The sequence below is a fragment of the Hyla sarda genome, chromosome 3 (assembly GCF_029499605.1).
Source record: "Hyla sarda isolate aHylSar1 chromosome 3, aHylSar1.hap1, whole genome shotgun sequence".
Taxonomy (NCBI): domain Eukaryota; kingdom Metazoa; phylum Chordata; class Amphibia; order Anura; family Hylidae; genus Hyla; species Hyla sarda.
Window position 1 is genome coordinate 6,390,872 of NC_079191.1, and position 19,042 is coordinate 6,409,913.

General features: G+C 46.2%; 25 non-coding genes across 25 annotated transcripts; all 25 read left to right on the forward strand.

Annotated features, from left to right (window-relative positions):
* Positions 1-474: 474 nt before the first annotated feature.
* On the forward strand, positions 475-547 carry TRNAV-AAC (transfer RNA valine (anticodon AAC)). Its single transcript has one exon. It is a non-coding gene; the product is annotated as a tRNA-Val (tRNA).
* Positions 548-692: 145 nt separating this feature from the next.
* On the forward strand, positions 693-765 carry TRNAV-AAC (transfer RNA valine (anticodon AAC)). The gene has a single exon. It is a non-coding gene; the product is annotated as a tRNA-Val (tRNA).
* Positions 766-910: 145 nt separating this feature from the next.
* Positions 911-983, forward strand: TRNAV-AAC (transfer RNA valine (anticodon AAC)). Its single transcript has one exon. It is a non-coding gene; the product is annotated as a tRNA-Val (tRNA).
* A 531-nt stretch (positions 984-1,514) lies between these two features.
* TRNAV-CAC (transfer RNA valine (anticodon CAC)) lies at positions 1,515-1,587 on the forward strand. The gene has a single exon. It is a non-coding gene; the product is annotated as a tRNA-Val (tRNA).
* Positions 1,588-2,254: 667 nt separating this feature from the next.
* Positions 2,255-2,327, forward strand: TRNAV-AAC (transfer RNA valine (anticodon AAC)). The gene has a single exon. It is a non-coding gene; the product is annotated as a tRNA-Val (tRNA).
* A 145-nt stretch (positions 2,328-2,472) lies between these two features.
* Positions 2,473-2,545, forward strand: TRNAA-AGC (transfer RNA alanine (anticodon AGC)). The gene has a single exon. It is a non-coding gene; the product is annotated as a tRNA-Ala (tRNA).
* A 186-nt stretch (positions 2,546-2,731) lies between these two features.
* TRNAV-CAC (transfer RNA valine (anticodon CAC)) lies at positions 2,732-2,804 on the forward strand. The gene has a single exon. It is a non-coding gene; the product is annotated as a tRNA-Val (tRNA).
* Positions 2,805-3,472: 668 nt separating this feature from the next.
* On the forward strand, positions 3,473-3,545 carry TRNAV-AAC (transfer RNA valine (anticodon AAC)). Its single transcript has one exon. It is a non-coding gene; the product is annotated as a tRNA-Val (tRNA).
* A 531-nt stretch (positions 3,546-4,076) lies between these two features.
* Positions 4,077-4,149, forward strand: TRNAV-CAC (transfer RNA valine (anticodon CAC)). The gene has a single exon. It is a non-coding gene; the product is annotated as a tRNA-Val (tRNA).
* Positions 4,150-4,816: 667 nt separating this feature from the next.
* Positions 4,817-4,889, forward strand: TRNAV-AAC (transfer RNA valine (anticodon AAC)). Its single transcript has one exon. It is a non-coding gene; the product is annotated as a tRNA-Val (tRNA).
* Positions 4,890-5,250: 361 nt separating this feature from the next.
* TRNAV-CAC (transfer RNA valine (anticodon CAC)) lies at positions 5,251-5,323 on the forward strand. The gene has a single exon. It is a non-coding gene; the product is annotated as a tRNA-Val (tRNA).
* A 667-nt stretch (positions 5,324-5,990) lies between these two features.
* TRNAV-AAC (transfer RNA valine (anticodon AAC)) lies at positions 5,991-6,063 on the forward strand. The gene has a single exon. It is a non-coding gene; the product is annotated as a tRNA-Val (tRNA).
* A 145-nt stretch (positions 6,064-6,208) lies between these two features.
* On the forward strand, positions 6,209-6,281 carry TRNAV-CAC (transfer RNA valine (anticodon CAC)). The gene has a single exon. It is a non-coding gene; the product is annotated as a tRNA-Val (tRNA).
* Positions 6,282-7,335: 1,054 nt separating this feature from the next.
* Positions 7,336-7,408, forward strand: TRNAV-CAC (transfer RNA valine (anticodon CAC)). The gene has a single exon. It is a non-coding gene; the product is annotated as a tRNA-Val (tRNA).
* A 6,276-nt stretch (positions 7,409-13,684) lies between these two features.
* Positions 13,685-13,757, forward strand: TRNAV-AAC (transfer RNA valine (anticodon AAC)). The gene has a single exon. It is a non-coding gene; the product is annotated as a tRNA-Val (tRNA).
* A 143-nt stretch (positions 13,758-13,900) lies between these two features.
* On the forward strand, positions 13,901-13,973 carry TRNAV-CAC (transfer RNA valine (anticodon CAC)). The gene has a single exon. It is a non-coding gene; the product is annotated as a tRNA-Val (tRNA).
* An 885-nt stretch (positions 13,974-14,858) lies between these two features.
* On the forward strand, positions 14,859-14,931 carry TRNAV-AAC (transfer RNA valine (anticodon AAC)). Its single transcript has one exon. It is a non-coding gene; the product is annotated as a tRNA-Val (tRNA).
* A 143-nt stretch (positions 14,932-15,074) lies between these two features.
* TRNAV-CAC (transfer RNA valine (anticodon CAC)) lies at positions 15,075-15,147 on the forward strand. The gene has a single exon. It is a non-coding gene; the product is annotated as a tRNA-Val (tRNA).
* Positions 15,148-15,814: 667 nt separating this feature from the next.
* On the forward strand, positions 15,815-15,887 carry TRNAV-AAC (transfer RNA valine (anticodon AAC)). The gene has a single exon. It is a non-coding gene; the product is annotated as a tRNA-Val (tRNA).
* A 145-nt stretch (positions 15,888-16,032) lies between these two features.
* On the forward strand, positions 16,033-16,105 carry TRNAV-AAC (transfer RNA valine (anticodon AAC)). Its single transcript has one exon. It is a non-coding gene; the product is annotated as a tRNA-Val (tRNA).
* A 145-nt stretch (positions 16,106-16,250) lies between these two features.
* TRNAV-CAC (transfer RNA valine (anticodon CAC)) lies at positions 16,251-16,323 on the forward strand. The gene has a single exon. It is a non-coding gene; the product is annotated as a tRNA-Val (tRNA).
* Positions 16,324-17,208: 885 nt separating this feature from the next.
* On the forward strand, positions 17,209-17,281 carry TRNAV-AAC (transfer RNA valine (anticodon AAC)). Its single transcript has one exon. It is a non-coding gene; the product is annotated as a tRNA-Val (tRNA).
* Positions 17,282-17,426: 145 nt separating this feature from the next.
* TRNAV-CAC (transfer RNA valine (anticodon CAC)) lies at positions 17,427-17,499 on the forward strand. The gene has a single exon. It is a non-coding gene; the product is annotated as a tRNA-Val (tRNA).
* Positions 17,500-18,166: 667 nt separating this feature from the next.
* On the forward strand, positions 18,167-18,239 carry TRNAV-AAC (transfer RNA valine (anticodon AAC)). The gene has a single exon. It is a non-coding gene; the product is annotated as a tRNA-Val (tRNA).
* A 363-nt stretch (positions 18,240-18,602) lies between these two features.
* On the forward strand, positions 18,603-18,675 carry TRNAV-CAC (transfer RNA valine (anticodon CAC)). Its single transcript has one exon. It is a non-coding gene; the product is annotated as a tRNA-Val (tRNA).
* The last annotated feature ends 367 nt before the right edge of the window (positions 18,676-19,042 follow it).

Below are 19,042 nucleotides of genomic sequence, written 5' to 3' on the forward strand. Positions count from 1 at the left end.
CCTGTTCGATTTGACTTTATCATTTTCGTCATTTTGGATCTTGCACTGGTAGCAGGTTCCATGAAGAGCAAGTTTCTGGAGGTGTAGTGTTTATCACCTTTGCCTCACACACCCAAGGTCCCCAGTTCGATAGATAGCAGAAACATGGAACATCCCTATGTTTTTGGCTTTCGGACCATTGCACGATGAAACCTTGTTTTCATTTGTCAATCTGGTATCCTTTGCTTGCAACGACGGCCATACGAGTTTTCATCTGGTTTCTGTAGTGTAGTGGTTATCATGTTCGCCTAACACGCGAAAGGTCCCCGGTTCGAAGCCGGGCACAAACATGGGCTTTCCTCTTGCTTTTAGACCAAAGGCCACACCTGTTCACTTTCACTCCATTATTTTCATCCATTCACTTTTAATTCTTGTGACTGAATGTGGAAAGCGAAAGAGGGTGGGCAGGTGGGTGGTTGTTGGCTCAACATGCAGGTTTCTGTAGTGTAGTGGTTATCACGTTCGCCTAACACGCGAAATGTCCCCGGTTCGAAACCGGGCAGAAACATGGGCTTTCTTCTTGCTTTTAGACAAAAGGCCATACCTGTTCACTTTCACTCCATTATTTTCATCCATTCGCTTTTAATTCTTGTTACTGAATGTGGAAAGCAAAAGAGGATGGGCAGGTGGGTGGTTGGTGGCTCAACAGCCATGTTTCTGTAGTGTAGTGGTTATCACGTTCGCCTAACACGCGAAAGGTCTCTGGTTCGATACCGGGCAGAAACATTGGCTTTCTTCTTGCTTTTAGACAAAAGGCCATACCTGTTCACTTTCACTCCATTATTTTCATCCATTCGCTTTTAATTCTTGTGACTGAATGTGGAAAGTGAAAGAGGGTGGGCAGGTGGGTGGTTGTTGGCTCAACAGCCAGGTTTCTGTAGTGTAGTGGTTATCACGTTCGCCTAACACGCGAAAGGTCCCCGGTTCGAAACCGGGCAGAAACATGGGCATTCTTCTTGCTTTTAGACAAAAGACCACATCTTTTCACTTTCACTCCATTATTTTCATCCATTCGCTTTTAATTCTTGACTGAATGTGGAAAGCAAAGGAGGGTGGGCAGTTGGGTGGTTGGTGGCTCAACAGCCAGGTTTCTGTAGTGTAGTGGTTATCACGTTCGCCTCACACTCGAAAGGTCCCTGGTTCGAAACCGGGCACCCTATGTTTTTGGCTTTCGGACCATTGCACGATGAAACCTTGTTTTCATTTGTCAATCTGGTATCCTTTGCTTGCAACGACGGCCATGCGAGTTTTCATCTGGTTTCTGTAGTGTAGTGGTTATCACGTTCGCCTAACACGCGAAAGGTCCCCTGTTTGAAACCGGGCAGAAACATAGGCTTTCCTCTTGCTTTTAGACCAAAGGCCACACCTGTTCACTTTCACTCCATTATTTTCATCCATTCGCTTTTAATTCTTGTGACTGAATGTGGAAAGCGAAAGAGGGTGGGCAGGTGGGTGGTTGGTGGCTCAACAGCCAGGTTTCTGTAGTGTAGTGGTTATCACGTTCGCCTCACACGCGAAAGGTCCCTGGTTCGAAACCGGGCAGAAACAAGGAGTTTCAGATGTTTTTGACTATTGCATGAGGAAACTTTCTTTTTTTAAGCAGGAGTGGTTTGCTTACACCGTTCTGGTAGCTTTCATCTAGTTTCTATAGTGTTGTAATGTTCACATTCACCTAACAAACGGAAGGTCCACGGCTAGAAATATGGGACTGACTCTTAATTTTTTTAGACAAAGCGACATACCTGTTCGATTTGACTTTATCATTTTCGTCATTTTGGATCTTGCACTGTTAGCAGGTTCCATGAAGAGCAAGTTTCTGGAGGTGTAGTGTTTATCACCTTTGCCTCACACACCCAAGGTCCCCAGTTCGATAGATAGCAGAAACATGGAACATCCCTATGTTTTTGGCTTTCGGACCATTGCACGATGAAACCTTGTTTTTATTTGTCAATCTGGCATCCTTTGCTTGCAACGACGGCCATGCGAGTTTTCATTTGGTTTCTGTAGTGTAGTGGCTATCACGTTCGCCTAACACGCGAAAGGTCCTTGATTCGAAACCGGGCAGAAACATGGGCTTTCCTCTTGCTTTTAGACCAAAGGCCACATCTGTTCACTTTCACTCCATTATTTTCATCCATTCGCTTTTAATTCTTGTGACTGAATGTGGAAAGCGAAAGAGGGTGGGCAGGTGGGTGGTTGGTGGCTCAACAGCCAGGTTTCTGTAGTGTAGTGGTTATCACGTTCGCCTAACACGCGAAAGGTCCCCGGTTCGAAACCGGGCAGAAACATGGGCATTCTTCTTGCTTTTAGACAAAAGGCCACATCTGTTCACTTTCACTCCATTATTTTCATCCATTCGCTTTTAATTCTTGTTACTGAATGTGGAAAGCAAAAGAGGGTGGGCAGGTGGGTGGTTGGTGGCTCAACAGCCAGGTTTCTGTAGTGTAGTGGTTATCACGTTTGCCTAGCACGCGAAAGGTCCCCGGTTCGAAACTGGCCAGAAACATGAGCTTTCCTCTTGCTTTTAGACCAAAGGCCACACCTGTTCACTTTCACTCCATTATTTTCATCCATTCGCTTTTAATTCTTGTGACTGAATGTGGAAAGCGAAAGAGGGTGGGCAGGTGGGTGGTTGGTGGCTCAACAGCCAGGTTTCTGTAGTGTAGTGGTTGGTTGGTGGCTCAACAGCCAGGTTTCTGTAGTGTAGTGGTTATCACGTTCGCCTCACACGCGAAAGGTCCCTGGTTCGAAACCGGGCAGAAACAAGGAGTTTCAGATGTTTCTGACTATTGCATGAGGAAACTTTCATTTTTTAAGCAGGAGTGGTTTGCTTACACCGTTCTGGTAGCTTTCATCTAGTTTCTATAGTGTTGTAATGTTCACATTCACCTAACAAACGGAAGGTCCACGGGTAGAAATATGGGACTGACTCTTAATTTTTTTAGACAAAGCGACATACCTGTTCGATTTGACTTTATCATTTTCGTCATTTTGGATCTTGCACTGTTAGCAGGTTCCATGAAGAGCAAGTTTCTGGAGGTGTAGTGTTTATCATCTTTGCCTCACACACCCAAGGTCCCCAGTTTCGATAGATAGCAGAAACATGGAACATCCCTATGTTTTTGGCTTTCGGACCATTGCACGATGAAACCTTGTTTTCATTTGTCAATCTGGTATCCTTTGCTTGCAACGACGGCCATGCGTGTTTTCATCTGGTTTCTGTAGTGTAGTGGGTATCACGTTCGCCTAACACGTGAAAGGTCCCCGGTTCGAAACCGGGCACAAACATGGGCTTTACTCTTGCTTTTAGACCAAAGGCCACACCTGTTCACTTTCACTCCATTATTTTCATCCATTCACTTTTAATTCTTGTGACTGAATGTGGAAAGCGAAAGAGGGTGGGCAGGTGGGTGGTTGGTGGCTCAACAGCCAGGTTTCTGTAGTGTAGTGGTTATCACGTTCGCCTAACACGCGAAAGGTCCCCGGTTCGAAACCGGGCAGAAACATGGGCATTCTTCTTGCTTTTAGACAAAAGACCACATCTTTTCACTTTCACTCCATTATTTTCATCCATTCGCTTTTAATTCTTGACTGAATGTGGAAAGCAAAGGAGGGTGGGCAGTTGGGTGGTTGGTGGCTCAACAGCCAGGTTTCTGTAGTGTAGTGGTTATCACGTTCGCCTCACACGCGAAAGGTCCCTGGTTCGAAACCGGGCACCCTATGTTTTTGGCTTTCGGACCATTGCACGATGAAACCTTGTTTTCATTTGTCAATCTGGTATCCTTTGCTTGCAACGACGGCCATGCGAGTTTTCATCTGGTTTCTGTAGTGTAGTGGTTATCACGTTCGCCTAACACGCGAAAGGTCCCTTGTTTGAAACCGGGCAGAAACATGGGCTTTCCTCTTGCTTTTAGACCAAAGGCCACACCTGTTCACTTTCACTCCATTATTTTCATCCATTCGCTTTTAATTCTTGTGACTGAATGTGGAAAGCGAAAGAGGGTGGGCAGGTGGGTGGTTGGTGGCTCAACAGCCAGGTTTCTGTAGTGTAGTGGTTATCACGTTCGCCTCACACGCGAAAGGTCCCTGGTTCGAAACCGGGCAGAAACAAGGAGTTTCAGATGTTTTTGACTATTGCATGAGGAAACTTTCTTTTTTTAAGCAGGAGTGGTTTGCTTACACCGTTCTGGTAGCTTTCATCTAGTTTCTATAGTGTTGTAATGTTCACATTCACCTAACAAACGGAAGGTCCACGGCTCGAAATATGGGACTGACTCTTAATTTTTTTAGACAAAGCGACATACCTGTTCGATTTGACTTTATCATTTTCGTCATTTTGGATCTTGCACTGTTAACAGGTTCCATGAAGAGCAAGTTTCTGGAGGTGTAGTGTTTATCACCTTTGCCTCACACACCCAAGGTCCCCAGTTCGATAGATAGCAGAAACATGGAACATCCCTATGTTTTTGGCTTTCGGACCATTGCACGATGAAACCTTGTTTTTATTTGTCAATCTGGCATCCTTTGCTTGCAACGACGGCCATGCGAGTTTTCATTTGGTTTCTGTAGTGTAGTGGCTATCACGTTCGCCTAACACGCGAAAGGTCCTTGATTCGAAACCGGGCAGAAACATGGGCTTTCCTCTTGCTTTTAGACCAAAGGCCACATCTGTTCACTTTCACTCCATTATTTTCATCCATTCGCTTTTAATTCTTGTGACTGAATGTGGAAAGCGAAAGAGGGTGGGCAGGTGGGTGGTTGGTGGCTCAAAAGCCAGGTTTCTGTAGTGTAGTGGTTATCACGTTCGCCTAACACGCGAAAGGTCCCCGGTTCGAAACCGGGCAGAAACATGGGCATTCTTCTTGCTTTTAGACAAAAGGCCACATCTGTTCACTTTCACTCCATTATTTTCATCCATTCGCTTTTAATTCTTGTTACTGAATGTGGAAAGCAAAAGAGGGTGGGCAGGTGGGTGTTTGGTGGCTCAACAGCCAGGTTTCTGTAGTGTAGTGGTTATCACGTTTGCCTAACACACGAAAGGTCCCCGGTTCGAAACCGGGCAGAAACATGGGCTTTCCTCTTGCTTTTAGACCAAAGGCCACACCTGTTCACTTTCACTCCATTATTTTCATCCATTCGCTTTTAATTCTTGACTGAATGTGGAAAGCAAAGGAGGGTGGGCAGGTGGGTGGTTGGTGGCTCAACAGCCAGGTTTCTGTAGTGTAGTGGTTATCACGTTCGCCTCACACGCGAAAGGTCCCTGGTTCGAAACCAGGCAGAAACAAGGAGTTTCAGATGTTTTTGACTATTGCATGAGGAAACTTTCTTTTTTTAAGCAGGAGTGGTTTGCTTACACCGTTCTGGTAGCTTTCATCTAGTTTCTATAGTGTTGTAATGATCACATTCACCTAACAAACGGAAGGTCCACGGGTAGAAATATGGGACTGACTCTTAATTTATTTAGACAAAGCGACATACCTGTTCGATTTGACTTTATCATTTTCGTCATTTTGGATCTTGCACTGTTAGCAGGTTCCATGAAGAGCAAGTTTCTGGAGGTGTAGTGTTTATCACCTTTGCCTCACACACCCAAGGTCCCCAGTTCGATAGATAGCAGAAACATGGAACATCCCTATGTTTTTGGCTTTCGGACCATTGCACAATGAAACCTTGTTTTTATTTGTCAAGCTGGCATCCTTTGCTTGCAACGACGGCCATGCGAGTTTTCATCTGGTTTCTGTAGTGTAGTGGTTATCACGTTCGCCTAACACGCGAAAGGTCCCTTGTTTAAAACCGGGCAGAAACATGGGCTTTACTCTTGCTTTTAGACCAAAGGCCACACCTGTTCACTTTCACTCCATTATTTTCATCCATTCGCTTTTAATTCTTGTGACTGAATGTGGAAAGCGAAAGAGGGTGGGCAGGTGGGTGGTTGGTGGCTCAACAGCCATGTTTCTGTAGTGTAGTGGTTATCACGTTCGCCTAACACGCAAAAGGTCCCCGGTTCGAAACCGGGCAGAAACATTGGCTTTCTTCTTGCTTTTAGACAAAAGGCCACACCTGTTCACTTTCACTCCATTATTTTCATCTATTCGCTTTTAATTCTTGTGACTGAATGTGGAAAGCGAAAGAGGGTGGGCAGGTGGGTGGTTGGTGGCTCAACAGCCAGGTTTCTGTAGTGTAGTGGTTATCACGTTCGCCTCACATGCGAAAGGTCCCTTGTTCAAAACCGGGCAGAAACAAGGAGTTTCAGTTGTTTTTGACTATTGCATGAGGAAACTTTCTTTTTTTAAGCAGGAGTGGTTTGCTTACACCGTTCTGGTAGCTTTCATCTAGTTTCTATAGTGTTGTAATGTTCACATTCACCTAACAAACGGAAGGTCCACGGGTAGAAATATGGGACTGACTCTTAATTTTTTTAGACAAAGCGACATACCTGTTCGATTTGACTTTATCATTTTCGTCATTTTGGATCTTGCACTGTTAGCAGGTTCCATGAAGAGCAAGTTTCTGGAGGTGTAGTGTTTATCACCTTTGCCTCACACACCCAAGGTCCCCAGTTCGATAGATAGCAGAAACATGGAACATCCCTATGTTTTTGGCTTTCGGACCATTGCACGATGAAACCTTGTTTTTATTTTTCAATTTGGTATCCTTTGCTTGCAACGACGGCCATGCAAGTTTTCATCTGGTTTCTGTAGTGTAGTGGCTATCACGTTCGCCTAACATGCGAAAGGTCCCTGATTCGAAACCGGGCAGAAACATGGGCTTTCTTCTTGCTTTTAGACCAAAGGCCACATCTGTTCACTTTCACTCCATTATTTTCATCCATTCGCTTTTAATTCTTGTGACTGAATGTGGAAAGCGAAAGAGGGTGGGCAGGTGGGTGGTTGGTGGCTCAACAGCCAGGTTTCTGTAGTGTAGTGGTTATCACGTTCGCCTCACACGCGAAAGGTCCCTGGTTCGAAACCGGGCACCCTATGTTTTTGGCTTTCGGACCATTGCACGATGAAACCTTGTTTTTATTTGTCAATCTGGCATCCTTTGCTTGCAACGACGGCCATGCGCGTTTTCATCTGGTTTCTGTAGTGTAGTGGTTATCACGTTCGCCTAACACGCGAAATGTCCCTTGTTTGAAACCGGGCAGAAACATGGGCTTTCCTCTTGCTTTTAGACCAAAGGCCACATCTGTTCACTTTCACTCCATTATTTTCATCCATTCGCTTTTAATTCTTATGACTGAATGTGGAAAGCGAAAGAGGGTGGTTGGTGGGTGGTTGGTGGCTCAACAGCCTGGTTTCTGTAGTGTAGTGGTTATCACATTCGCCTCACACGCGAAAGGTCCCTGGTTCGAAACCGGGCAGAAACAAGAAGTTTTAGATGTTTTTGACTATTGCATGAGGAAACTTTCTTTTTTTAAGCAGGAGTGGTTTGCTTACACCGTTCTGGTAGCTTTCATCTAGTTTCTATAGTGTTGTAATGTTCACATTCACCTAACAAACGGAAGGTCCACGGGTAGAAATATGGGACTGACTCTTAATTTTTTTAGACAAAGCGACATACCTGTTCGATTTGACTTGATCATTTTCGTCATTTTGGATCTTGCACTGTTAGCAGGTTCCATGAAGAACAAGTTTCTGGAGGTGTAGTGTTTATCACCTTTGCCTCACACACCCAAGGTCCCCAGTTCGATAGATAGCAGAAACATGGAACATCCCTATGTTTTTTGCTTTCGGACCATTGCACGATGAAGCGTTAATTTTTAACGTAAATTTGTTTTCCCTTAGTCCTAACAGCAGCACAAGTGGGGTGTTCTGCCCCTGTGAAGCTGGCAGGACGGTGGAATTTTTAATTCCGCCCAAGCAATTTAAATTAATTAGCCCCCCCATAAAAGGCCTCCTCCCCTAGGCCATCTCGCTTAATAACAAGTAACAAAAAAGTTTAGGGCGGGAAATTTGTGTGCTGCTGTTAGGACTAAGGGAAAACAAATTTACGTTAAAAATTAACGCTTCCCTTACGTCCTAACCAGCAGCACAAGTGGGGACTTAGCGAGTAACAACACAAATAGGGAGGGACTACGGCAGAGTGGCACTTAGGATTGACTGCCCAAAGGCCAACTCTTCCGATCGTTTGGCATTAACCCTGTAATGACTCAAAAAAGTATTGTGGGTGCTCCAAGAAGCAGCAGCACAAATCTGTTCCAGAGGAACAGACCTTTTCTCAGCAAAGGAAGTAGAGACTGCCCTAGTGGAATGGGCAGTGACAAAGGCAGGAGGAGTTAGCTCCTGGACTATGAAGGTCTCTCGGATTGCCTCCTTAATCCACCTACTTAGGGTAGGTTTAGAGGCTTTCAAGCCCTTGTTCTTTCCAGAAAAAGAAACAAGGAGGTGTTCCGACTTCCTGAATTCTCCAGTTCTTGAGATATAGACTCTGAGAGCTCTAGAGATGTCCAGAGTGTGGTCAACCGCTTCTTCAGGAGAGGATGGATTAGGCAGTAGAACTGGAAGAGAAATGACCTGGTTGGTATTGGAGAAAGTCGGAACCTTAGGAAGGAAGGTAGGTAAAAACCTCAACAGGACTCTGTCCTGTAGAAAAACAGTGTAAGGCTCGAAAGCCGAAAGGGCCTGAAGCTCACCCACTCTCTTGGCTGAGGTTATGGCCAATAAAAAAGTGACTTTAAGGGATAAATACCTAAAGTCTACTTCTTCCAGAGGTTCAAAGGGGGGAGCGCATAACCCCCTGAGAACAGTGGTTAAATCCCAACTGGGAATAGGTCTGAGAACGGTAGGTTTAAGTCTTTCAGCCCCTTTGAGGAATCTTCTAACCAGGGATTCTTGTGATAGAGACCTGCCTAGGAAGGCAGAGAGTGCTGCGACCTGAACCTTTAAGGTGGATGGGCTAAGACCCTTGTCAAGGCCATCCTGGAGAAAACGCAGTATTGCAGAAAGAGGAGGATCTGAGGTAACTACCTCTTTCGTTGCACACCATTGAAGGAAAATCTTCTTTATCCTGGAGTAAACCTTGTTTGTAGACTCTGCTCTCGAGTGTGCAATAGTTCTCAAGACCTCCGCAGGAAGCCCACTCCTTAGTAGGGTCCTGTCAATCTCCAGGCTGTCAGATTGAGTCTCCTCAGATCTAGGCAGGAGCCTGTGTTGTGAGACACAAGGTTCTGCACGTGGGGAAGCCTCCAATAACACCCCTGACTCATCCTCATGAGTTGGGTGAACCAAGACCTCTTCGGCCAGAATGGGATGATGGCAATCACTGAGGTCTGGTCTTGCCTGACTTTCATCAATACCCTGGGTATCATGGAAAGTGGAGGGAATATGTAGGCCAGCCTGAACCTCCATGCGATGGACAGAGCGTCTATCGCCACCGGATTGTCCTCCTTGTAAAGGGAACAAAACTTGCTCACTTTGGCATTCAGCCGGGTTGCCATGAGGTCTATTTCTGGTGTACCCCACTTCAGGGTTATCCTCCTGAAGATCTTCTCGTTGAGAGACCATTCTCCCTGGACTGCAAGCCCGCGACTTAGACGATCTGCCACTACGTTGAGATCCCCCTTGATGTGGACTGCAACAAGGTGGGATAGGTTGAGCTCTGCCCACGATAGAATAAGTCCGGTCTCCCTGAGGAGCACTTGGGACTTTGTGCCACCCTGTCTGTTGATATAAGCCACTACAGTGGTGTTGTCTGACCGGACTCTTATTGCTTTCCCTAAGATCTGGGGAGCAAAGTGGAGGAGCGCAAGACGAACTGCTCTCAGTTCTCTCATGTTGGATGAGAGTAACCTTTCCTGAGGGGTCCAGGTACCCTGAACCGGATGGTCGTCCAGATGGGCTCCCCACCCTAGAAGGGAGGCGTCCGTGGTCAGAGTGATCCACAGAGGTTGAATCAAGGACTTCCCATCTGTCAGGTTCGTCCACCACCTGAGAGAGGCACGGACTTCGGACGACAGGGTGCATTTTTTGTCCAACCCACTGGGGTTGCGATTCCAGGCAGTCAAGACCTGATCTTGGAGAGGTCGGAGGTGCCACAGGGCCCAGGGGACTGCTTCTGCAGACGCTGACATGTGGCCCAACATCTTCATTAGAGTTCTGATGGGCACTCTGCGGGGTACCGACAAAAACTCTGCGGCTCTTATGACGCGCTCTCTCCTTTCTGGGGTGAGAGACAGCGTCATCCGAGAGGAGTCTAGGACAAACCCCAGGAACCTTCTTGAGGTAGATGGAATGATCTCGGATTTTTCCCAATTTATGAGCCACCCTAGGTGTTGAAGAAAATCCAGGGTCAGTTGAAGATGAGCTTGAAGAATGTCTAGAGTCGCGGCTTTTAAAAGCCAGTCGTCTAGATAAGGAACAATCTCTAGGCCTTTTAGTCTTAGAGCAGAGACAACTGGAGCCACCACCTTTGTGAAGGTGTGGGGAGCGGAGGTAATGCCGAACGGTAGAACAGCAAATTGGAAATGCCTTACCATACCTTTTATGGTGACGGCGATTCTTAAGAACTTCCTGTGGGCAGGAAATATAGGGACATGAAGGTATGCATCCTTCAAGTCTGTAGTGACCATGAGATCTTGTGGGTTCAGGATACTGACCACCGAGCGAATGGTTTCCATTCTGAACCGCCTTTTCCTTATAAATCGGTTTAGGTAGCGCAGGTCTATTATCATGCGCCAGTCGCCATTTGGTTTGGGAACCAAAAAAATCGGGGAGTAGACGCCAGATCCTCTTTGATCTGGGGGAACTTCTTCCAAAGCTTGCTTTTCCAAGTATTGGAGAACTGAGGTTTCTATGACAGCCTGTTTTGGCTGAGGAAGTAACTTTGTTAAGACAAACTTCCTTGGGGGAGGGGAGGTAAATTCTATCCTGTACCCCGACTGAATAACCTTCAGAACCCAGGGATCCTGGATTTCTTGCATCCAGGTTGTAAGGAATAAACTTAAACGTCCTCCTACTGGAGGAGGATGGGCAGATAGATTCTCTGCAACAAACACTTGAGGGGAAGGGAGAGGGAAAACGTTGGTGGATGTCAGTGGAGAGTCATAGCTCGGCCTTCCGGTCTTTACCGCGGCCGCGACCTCCACCACGTTTTTGAAAGGACTGACGTCTCTGGGATCTAGGAGGGCCCTGGGACTTCCCCCCTCTTGCTCTACCTTTACCCCGAAAGGCCTGAACAGGAAGGCACCTGCCTTTTTTGTCAGCATAACCTTCCATTATGCGATCCAGCTCAGAACCAAATAGCCAAGTAGGCTCGAAAGGCATCCCACACAAGTTAAACTTGGAGGTGTTGTCCGCTACCCAAGGGCGTAACCACAAGGGACGTCTGCTAGCAGAAGCGAGTGCCATGGACTTGGCAGCTAGCTTAAGGTGTTGCTGGGAGGCCTCGCAGAGGAAGTCTATACCAAGGAGGAGTGTCTTGAAGCTGTCCAAGATGTCTTCCCTGGGGACATTGTTGTCAATCTCAGTCTGTATGCGCTCCACACGCTCCTTCACAAAGTCAGACACTTCTCCCGAGGCAATAGCCACAGAGGCAGATGCTGATGCTGCCGAATATGTGCGTCTGAGAAGGGAATCCACCTTCCTATCAAGCGGGTCCTGGAGGTTGCTTCCATCATCCGCGGGAACCAAGACTCTCTTGGACAGTTTATTTACTGCCATATCAACCTTAGGAGGTGGCATCCAGGAATCAGATTCCGCGTCCGAGAGAGGGTACATCAATTTGAAGGTACGAGTGACAAGCGCAGGTTTATCTGGGTGCTTCCACTCAGCCTTCATCATCTTTTTGCGTGCATCATTCACCTTGAAAACCCAAGGTTCTCTAGAGGTGGATGCAGAGGCTTCCCCTTGGTCAACATCCTGGTCCCTTGACCGGATGGACCTAAGTAATCTCTGCGTCTTTTCCGCAGGGAAAAGAGGCGGAAACATCTTCACCTCAACAGGCTGTTCAGACTGTACAGATGACCTCTGGTCCAATACATCGACCGACATAACGGATTCTTCCGCCACAGAAGGAGGAGTGGATTCAGTTCTAGCTCTTTTGGGAACAAGAGCACTCTTAATTTCAGATATGGAATTTCCCATAAACTCCTTCATCCAGATGAACATGTCCTGGACAGCAGGTTCAGCTGGATTAGAGGGTGGACGGCAACCGGGACACCTGTTATATTCGTAAGCGTCCGGAAGCGGAGTGCCGCAATTGGCGCAAGTTAGATGGCGTTTTTTGGCACTAGCCTTACGACCACTAGAGTGTGGGTCACTAGAGGAAGGAGTAAACATGACTCTGGAAAGAAAGAAAATAAGTTAGGGATAATAAATAAAATTATTATCGCCCTAACGCCAAATAGAGAGGGAGAGATACCTATAATGCAGATAGGAGCTCTAACCACTAATGCTAGGCTTGTAAATAGGACTAGCTATGATGGCAGCAGAGACTGAATGAAGGTCTCAGCTGTCTTTATATGGGAAGGGGCCCGGAAGCCCCGCCCCCTTCAGAGAAAGACCAGCCTGCAATAGGCTGAAGCACCCGGAAGGGAATTTTAATAAAAATTATCCACTGAGCCCTTCCCTAACTAGGAAAGGGCTCACGCCTGAATTTTCACCTAAATATAAAACTTAAAAGGCAGCGCAAAGCGCTGAAGAAAGTGAGGCCGGGACCGGAAGTCGTCAGATGACGTACTTCCGGTCCACGGCTCGCACAGTGTAATGGAGGCGAGCGTGCGCCGGGACACGTGGGAAGCCAGGCGGGTAAGAAAAAACCCGCAGCGGCATCCCTAATGCTATGAGGGATCACCGGATCCCTATAGCAACATAAAATAGTCAAAACAAATAGTTTTAAGATAAACCAGGCCGGAGGCCCAGATAATATAAAAAGAAAAAAACAGGGGGCAGTTGAAAAAGGTACTGCGCCCCAAAAATATCTCCCCAATACAGGGGAGACATCCAGGCAGGCTCCAAAGGAGCCTGCACCGTCCTGCTGTCCTTACACAGGACAGAAAAAAAGCGAGATGGCCTAAGGGAGGAGGCCTTTTATGGGGGGGCTAATTAATTTAAATTGCTTGGGCGGAATTAAAAATTCCACCGTCCTGCCAGCTTCACAGGGGCAGAACACCCCACTTGTGCTGCTGGTTAGGACGTAAGGGAAACCTTGTTTTCATTTGTCAATTTGGTATCCTTTGCTTGCAACGACGGCCATACGAGTTTTCATCTGGTTTCTGTAGTGTAGTGGTTATCACGTTCGCCTAACACGCGAAAGGTCCCCGGTTCGAAGCCGGGCACAAACATGGGCTTTCCTCTTGCTTTTAGACCAAAGGCCACACCTGTTCACTTTCACTCCATTATTTTCATCCATTCACTTTTAATTCTTGTGACTGAATGTGGAAAGCGAAAGAGGGTGGGCAGGTGGGTGGTTGTTGGCTCAACAGCCAGGTTTCTGTAGTGTAGTGGTTATCACGTTTGCCTAACACGCGAAAGGTCCCCGGTTCGAAATCGGGCAGAAACATGGGCTTTCTTCTTGCTTTTAGACAAAAGGCCACATCTGTTCACTTTCACTCCATTATTTTCATCCATTCGCTTTTAATTCTTGTGACTGAATGTGGAAAGCGAAAGAGGGTGGGCAGGTGGGTGGTTGGTGGCTCAACAGCCAGGTTTCTGTAGTGTAGTGGTTATCACGTTCGCCGAACATGCGAAAGGTCCCCGGTTCGAAACCGGGCAGAAACATGGGCTTTCTTCTTGCTTTTAGACAAAAGACCACATCTTTTCACTTTCACTCCATTATTTTCATCCATTCGCTTTTAATTCTTGACTGAATGTGGAAAGCGAAGGAGGGTGGGCAGGTGGGTGGTTGGTAGTTCAACAGCCAGGTTTCTGTAGTGTAGTGGTTATCACGTTCGCCTCACACGCGAAAGGTCCCTGGTTCGAAACCAGGCAGAAACAAGGAGTTTCAGAGGTTTTTGACTATTGCATGAGGAAACTTTCTTTTTTTAAGCAGGAGTGGTTTGCTTACACCGTTCTGGTAGCTTTCATCTAGTTTCTATAGTGTTGTAATGTTCACATTCACCTAACAAACGGAAGGTCCACGGGTAGAAATATGGGACTGACTCTTAATTTTTTTAGACAAAGCGACATACCTGTTCGATTTGACTTTATCATTTTCGTCATTTTGGATCTTGCACTGTTAGCAGGTTCCATGAAGAGCAAGTTTCTGGAGGTGTAGTGTTTATCACCTTTGCCTCACACACCCAAGGTCCCCAGTTCGATAGATAGCAGAAACATGGAACATCCCTATGTTTTTGGCTTTCGGACCATTGCACGATGAAACTTTGTTTTTATTTGTCAATCTGGCATCCTTTGCTTGCAACGACGGCCATGCGAGTTTTCATTTGGTTTCTGTAGTGTAGTGGCTATCACGTTCGCCTAACACGCGAAAGGTCCTTGATTCGAAACCGGGCAGAAACATGGGCTTTCCTCTTGCTTTTAGACCAAAGGCCACATCTGTTCACTTTCACTCCATTATTTTCATCCATTCGCTTTTAATTCTTGTGACTGAATGTGGAAAGCGAAAGAGGGTGGGCAGGTGGGTGGTTGTTGGCTCAACAGCCAGGTTTCTGTAGTGTAGTGGTTATCACGTTTGCCTAACACGCGAAAGGTCCCCGGTTCGAAATCGGGCAGAAACATGGGCTTTCTTCTTGCTTTTAGACAAAAGGCCACATCTGTTCACTTTCACTCCATTATTTTCATCCATTCGCTTTTAATTCTTGTGACTGAATGTGGAAAGCGAAAGAGGGTGGGCAGGTGGGTGGTTGGTGGCTCAACAGCCAGGTTTCTGTAGTGTAGTGGTTATCACGTTCGCCGAACATGCGAAAGGTCCCCGGTTCGAAACCGGGCAGAAACATGGGCTTTCTTCTTGCTTTTAGACAAAAGACCACATCTTTTCACTTTCACTCCATTATTTTCATCCATTCGCTTTTAATTCTTGACTGAATGTGGAAAGCGAAGGAGGGTGGGCAGGTGGGTGGTTGGTAGTTCAACAGCCAGGTTTCTGTAGTGTAGTGGTTATCACGTTCGCCTCACACGCGAAAGGTCCCTGGTTCGAAACCAGGCAGAAACAAGGAGTTTCAGAGGTTTTTGACTATTGCATGAGGAAACTTTCTTTTTTTAAGCAGGAGTGGTTTGCTTACACCGTTCTGGTAGCTTTCATCTAGTTTCTATAGTGTTGTAATGTTCACATTCACCTAACAAACGGAAGGTCCACGGGTAGAAATATGGGACTGACTCTTAATTTTTTTAGACAAAGCGACATACCTGTTCGATTTGACTTTATCATTTTCGTCATTTTGGATCTTGCACTGTTAGCAGGTTCCATGAAGAGCAAGTTTCTGGAGGTGTAGTGTTTATCACCTTTGCCTCACACACCCAAGGTCCCCAGTTCGATAGATAGCAGAAACATGGAACATCCCTATGTTTTTGGCTTTCGGACCATTGCACGATGAAACTTTGTTTTTATTTGTCAATCTGGCATCCTTTGCTTGCAACGACGGCCATGCGAGTTTTCATTTGGTTTCTGTAGTGTAGTGGCTATCACGTTCGCCTAACACGCGAAAGGTCCTTGATTCGAAACCGGGCAGAAACATGGGCTTTCCTCTTGCTTTTAGACCAAAGGCCACATCTGTTCACTTTCACTCCATTATTTTCATCCATTCGCTTTTAATTCTTGTTACTGAATGTGGAAAGCAAAAGAGGGTGGGCAGGTGGGTGGTTGGTGGCTCAACAGCCAGGTTTCTGTAGTGTAGTGGTTATCACGTTCGCCTAACACGCGAAAGGTCCCCGGTTCGAAACCGGGCAGAAACATGGGCATTCCTCTTGCTTTTAGACCAAAGGCCACACCTGTTCACTTTCACTCCATTATTTTCATCCATTCGCTTTTAATTCTTGTGACTGAATGTGGAAAGCGAAAGAGGGTGGGCAGGTGGGTGGTTGGTGGCTCAACAGCCAGGTTTCTGTAGTGTAGTGGTTATCACGTTCGCCTAACACGCGAAAGGTCCCCGGTTCGAAACCGGGCAGAAACATGGGCTTTCTTCTTGCTTTTAGACAAAAGACCACATCTGTTCACTTTCACTCCATTATTTTCATCCATTCGCTTTTAATTCTTGTGACTGAATGTGGAAAGCGAAAGAGGGTGGGCAGGTGGGTGGTTGGTGGCTCAACTGCCAGGTTTCTGTAGTGTAGTGGTTATCACGTTTGCCTCACACGCGAAAGGTCCCTGGTTCGAAACCGGGCAGAAACAAGAAGTTTCAGATGTTTTTGACTATTGCATGAGGAAACTTTCTTTTTTTAAGCAGGAGTGGTTTGCTTACACCGTTCTGGTAGCTTTCATCTAGTTTCTATAGTGTTGTAATGTTCACATTCACCTAACAAACGGAAGGTCCACGGGTAGAAATATGGGACTGACTCTTAATTTTTTTAGACAAAGCGACATACCTGTTCGATTTGACTTTATCATTTTCGTCATTTTGGATCTTGCACTGTTAGCAGGTTCCATGAAGAGCAAGTTTCTGGAGGTGTAGTGTTTATCACCTTTGCCTCACACACCCAAGGTCCCCAGTTCGATAGATAGCAGAAACATGGAACATCCCTATGTTTTTGGCTTTCGGACCATTGCACGATGAAACTTTGTTTTTATTTGTCAATCTGGCATCCTTTGCTTGCAACGACGGCCATGCGAGTTTTCATTTGGTTTCTGTAGTGTAGTGGCTATCACGTTCGCCTAACACGCGAAAGGTCCTTGATTCGAAACCGGGCAGAAACATGGGCTTTCCTCTTGCTTTTAGACCAAAGGCCACATCTGTTCACTTTCACTCCATTATTTTCATCCATTCGCTTTTAATTCTTGTGACTGAATTTGGAAAGCGAAAGAGGGTGGGCAGGTGGGTGGTTGGTGGCTCAACAGCCAGGTTTCTGAAGTGTAGTGTTTATCACGTTCGCCTAACACGCGAAAGGTCCCCGGTTTGAAACCGGCCAGAAACATGGGCCTTCTTCTTGCTTTTAGACAAAAGGCCACATCTGTTCACTTTCACTCCATTATTTTCATCCATTCGCTTTTAATTCTTGTTACTGAATGTGGAAAGCAAAAGAGGGTGGGCAGGTGGGTGGTTGGTGGCTCAACAGCCAGGTTTCTGTAGTGTAGTGGTTATCACGTTCGCCTAACACGCGAAAGGTCCCCGGTTCGAAACCGGGCAGAAACATGGGCATTCCTCTTGCTTTTAGACCAAAGGCCACACCTGTTCACTTTCACTCCATTATTTTCATCCATTCGCTTTTAATTCTTGTGACTGAATGTGGAAAGCGAAAGAGGGTGGGCAGGTGGGTGGTTGGTGGCTCAACTGCCAGGTTTCTGTAGTGTAGTGGTTATCACGTTTGCCTCACACGCGAAAGGTCCCTGGTTCGAAACCGGGCAGAAACAAGAAGTTTCAGATGTTTTTGACTATTGCATGAGGAAACTTTCTTTTTTTAAGCAGGAGTGGTTTGCTTACACCGTTCTGGTAGCTTTCATCTAGTTTCTATAGTGTTGTAATGTTCACATTCACCTAACAAACGGAAGGTCCACGGGTAGAAATATGGGACTGACTCTTAATTTTTTTAGACAAAGCGACATACCTGTTCGATTTGACTTTATCATTTTCGTCATTTTGGATCTTGCACTGTTAGCAGGTTCCATGAAGAGCAAGTTTCTGGAGGTGTAGTGTTTATCACCTTTGCCTCACACACCCAAGGTCCCCAGTTCGATAGATAGCAGAAACATGGAACATCCCTATATTTTTGGCTTTCGGACCATTGCACGATGAAACCTTGTTTACATTTGTCAATCTGGTATCCTTTGCTTGCAACGACGGCCATGCGAGTTTTCATCTGGTTTCTGTAGTGTAGTGGTTATCACGTTCGCCTAACACGCGAAAGGTCCCATGTTTGAAACCGGGCAGAAACATGGGCTTTCCTCTTGCTTTTAGACCAAAGGCCACACCTGTTCACTTTCACTCCATTATTTTCATCCATTCACTTTTAATTCTTGTGACTGAATGTGGAAAGCGAAAGAGGGTGGGCAGGTGGGTGGTTGGTGGCTCAACAGCCAGGTTTCTGTAGTGTAGTGGTTATCACGTTCGCCTAACACGCGAAAGGTCCCCGGTTCAAAACCGGGCAGAAACATGGGCTTTCTTCTTGCTTTTAGACAAAAGGCCACATCTGTTCACTTTCACTCCATTATTATCATCCATTCGCTTTTAATTCTTGTTACTGAATGTGGAAAGCAAAAGAGGGTGGGCAGGTGGGTGGTTGGTGGCTCCACAGCCATGTTTCTCTAGTGTAGTGGTTATCACGTTCGCCTAACACGCGAAAGGTCTCTGGTTCGATACCGGGCAGAAACATGGGCTTTCTTCTTGCTTTTAGACAAAAGGCCACACCTGTTCACTTTCACTCCATTATTTTCCTCCATTCGCTTTTAATTCTTGTGACTGAATGTGGAAAGCGAAAGAGGGTGGGCAGGTGGGTGGTTGGTGGCTCAACAGCCAGGTTTCTGTAGTGTAGTGGTTATCACGTTCGCCTCACACGCGAAAGGTCCCTGGTTCGAAACCGGGCAGAAACAAGGAGTTTCAGTTGTTTTTGACTATTGCATGAGGAAACTTTCTTTTTTTAAGCAGGAGTGGTTTGCTTACACCGTTCTGGTAGCTTTCATCTAGTTTCTATATTGTTGTAATGATCACATTCACCTAACAAACGGAAGGTCCACGGGTAGAAATATGGGACTGACTCTTAATTTTTTTAGACAAAGCGACATACCTGTTCGATTTGACTTTATCATTTTCGTCATTTTGGATCTTGCACTGTTAGCAGGTTCCATAAAGAGCAAGTTTCTGGAGGTGTAGTGTTTATCACCTTTGCCTCACACACCCAAGGTCCCCAGTTCGATAGATAGCAGAAACATGGAACATCCCTATGTTTTTGGCTTTCGG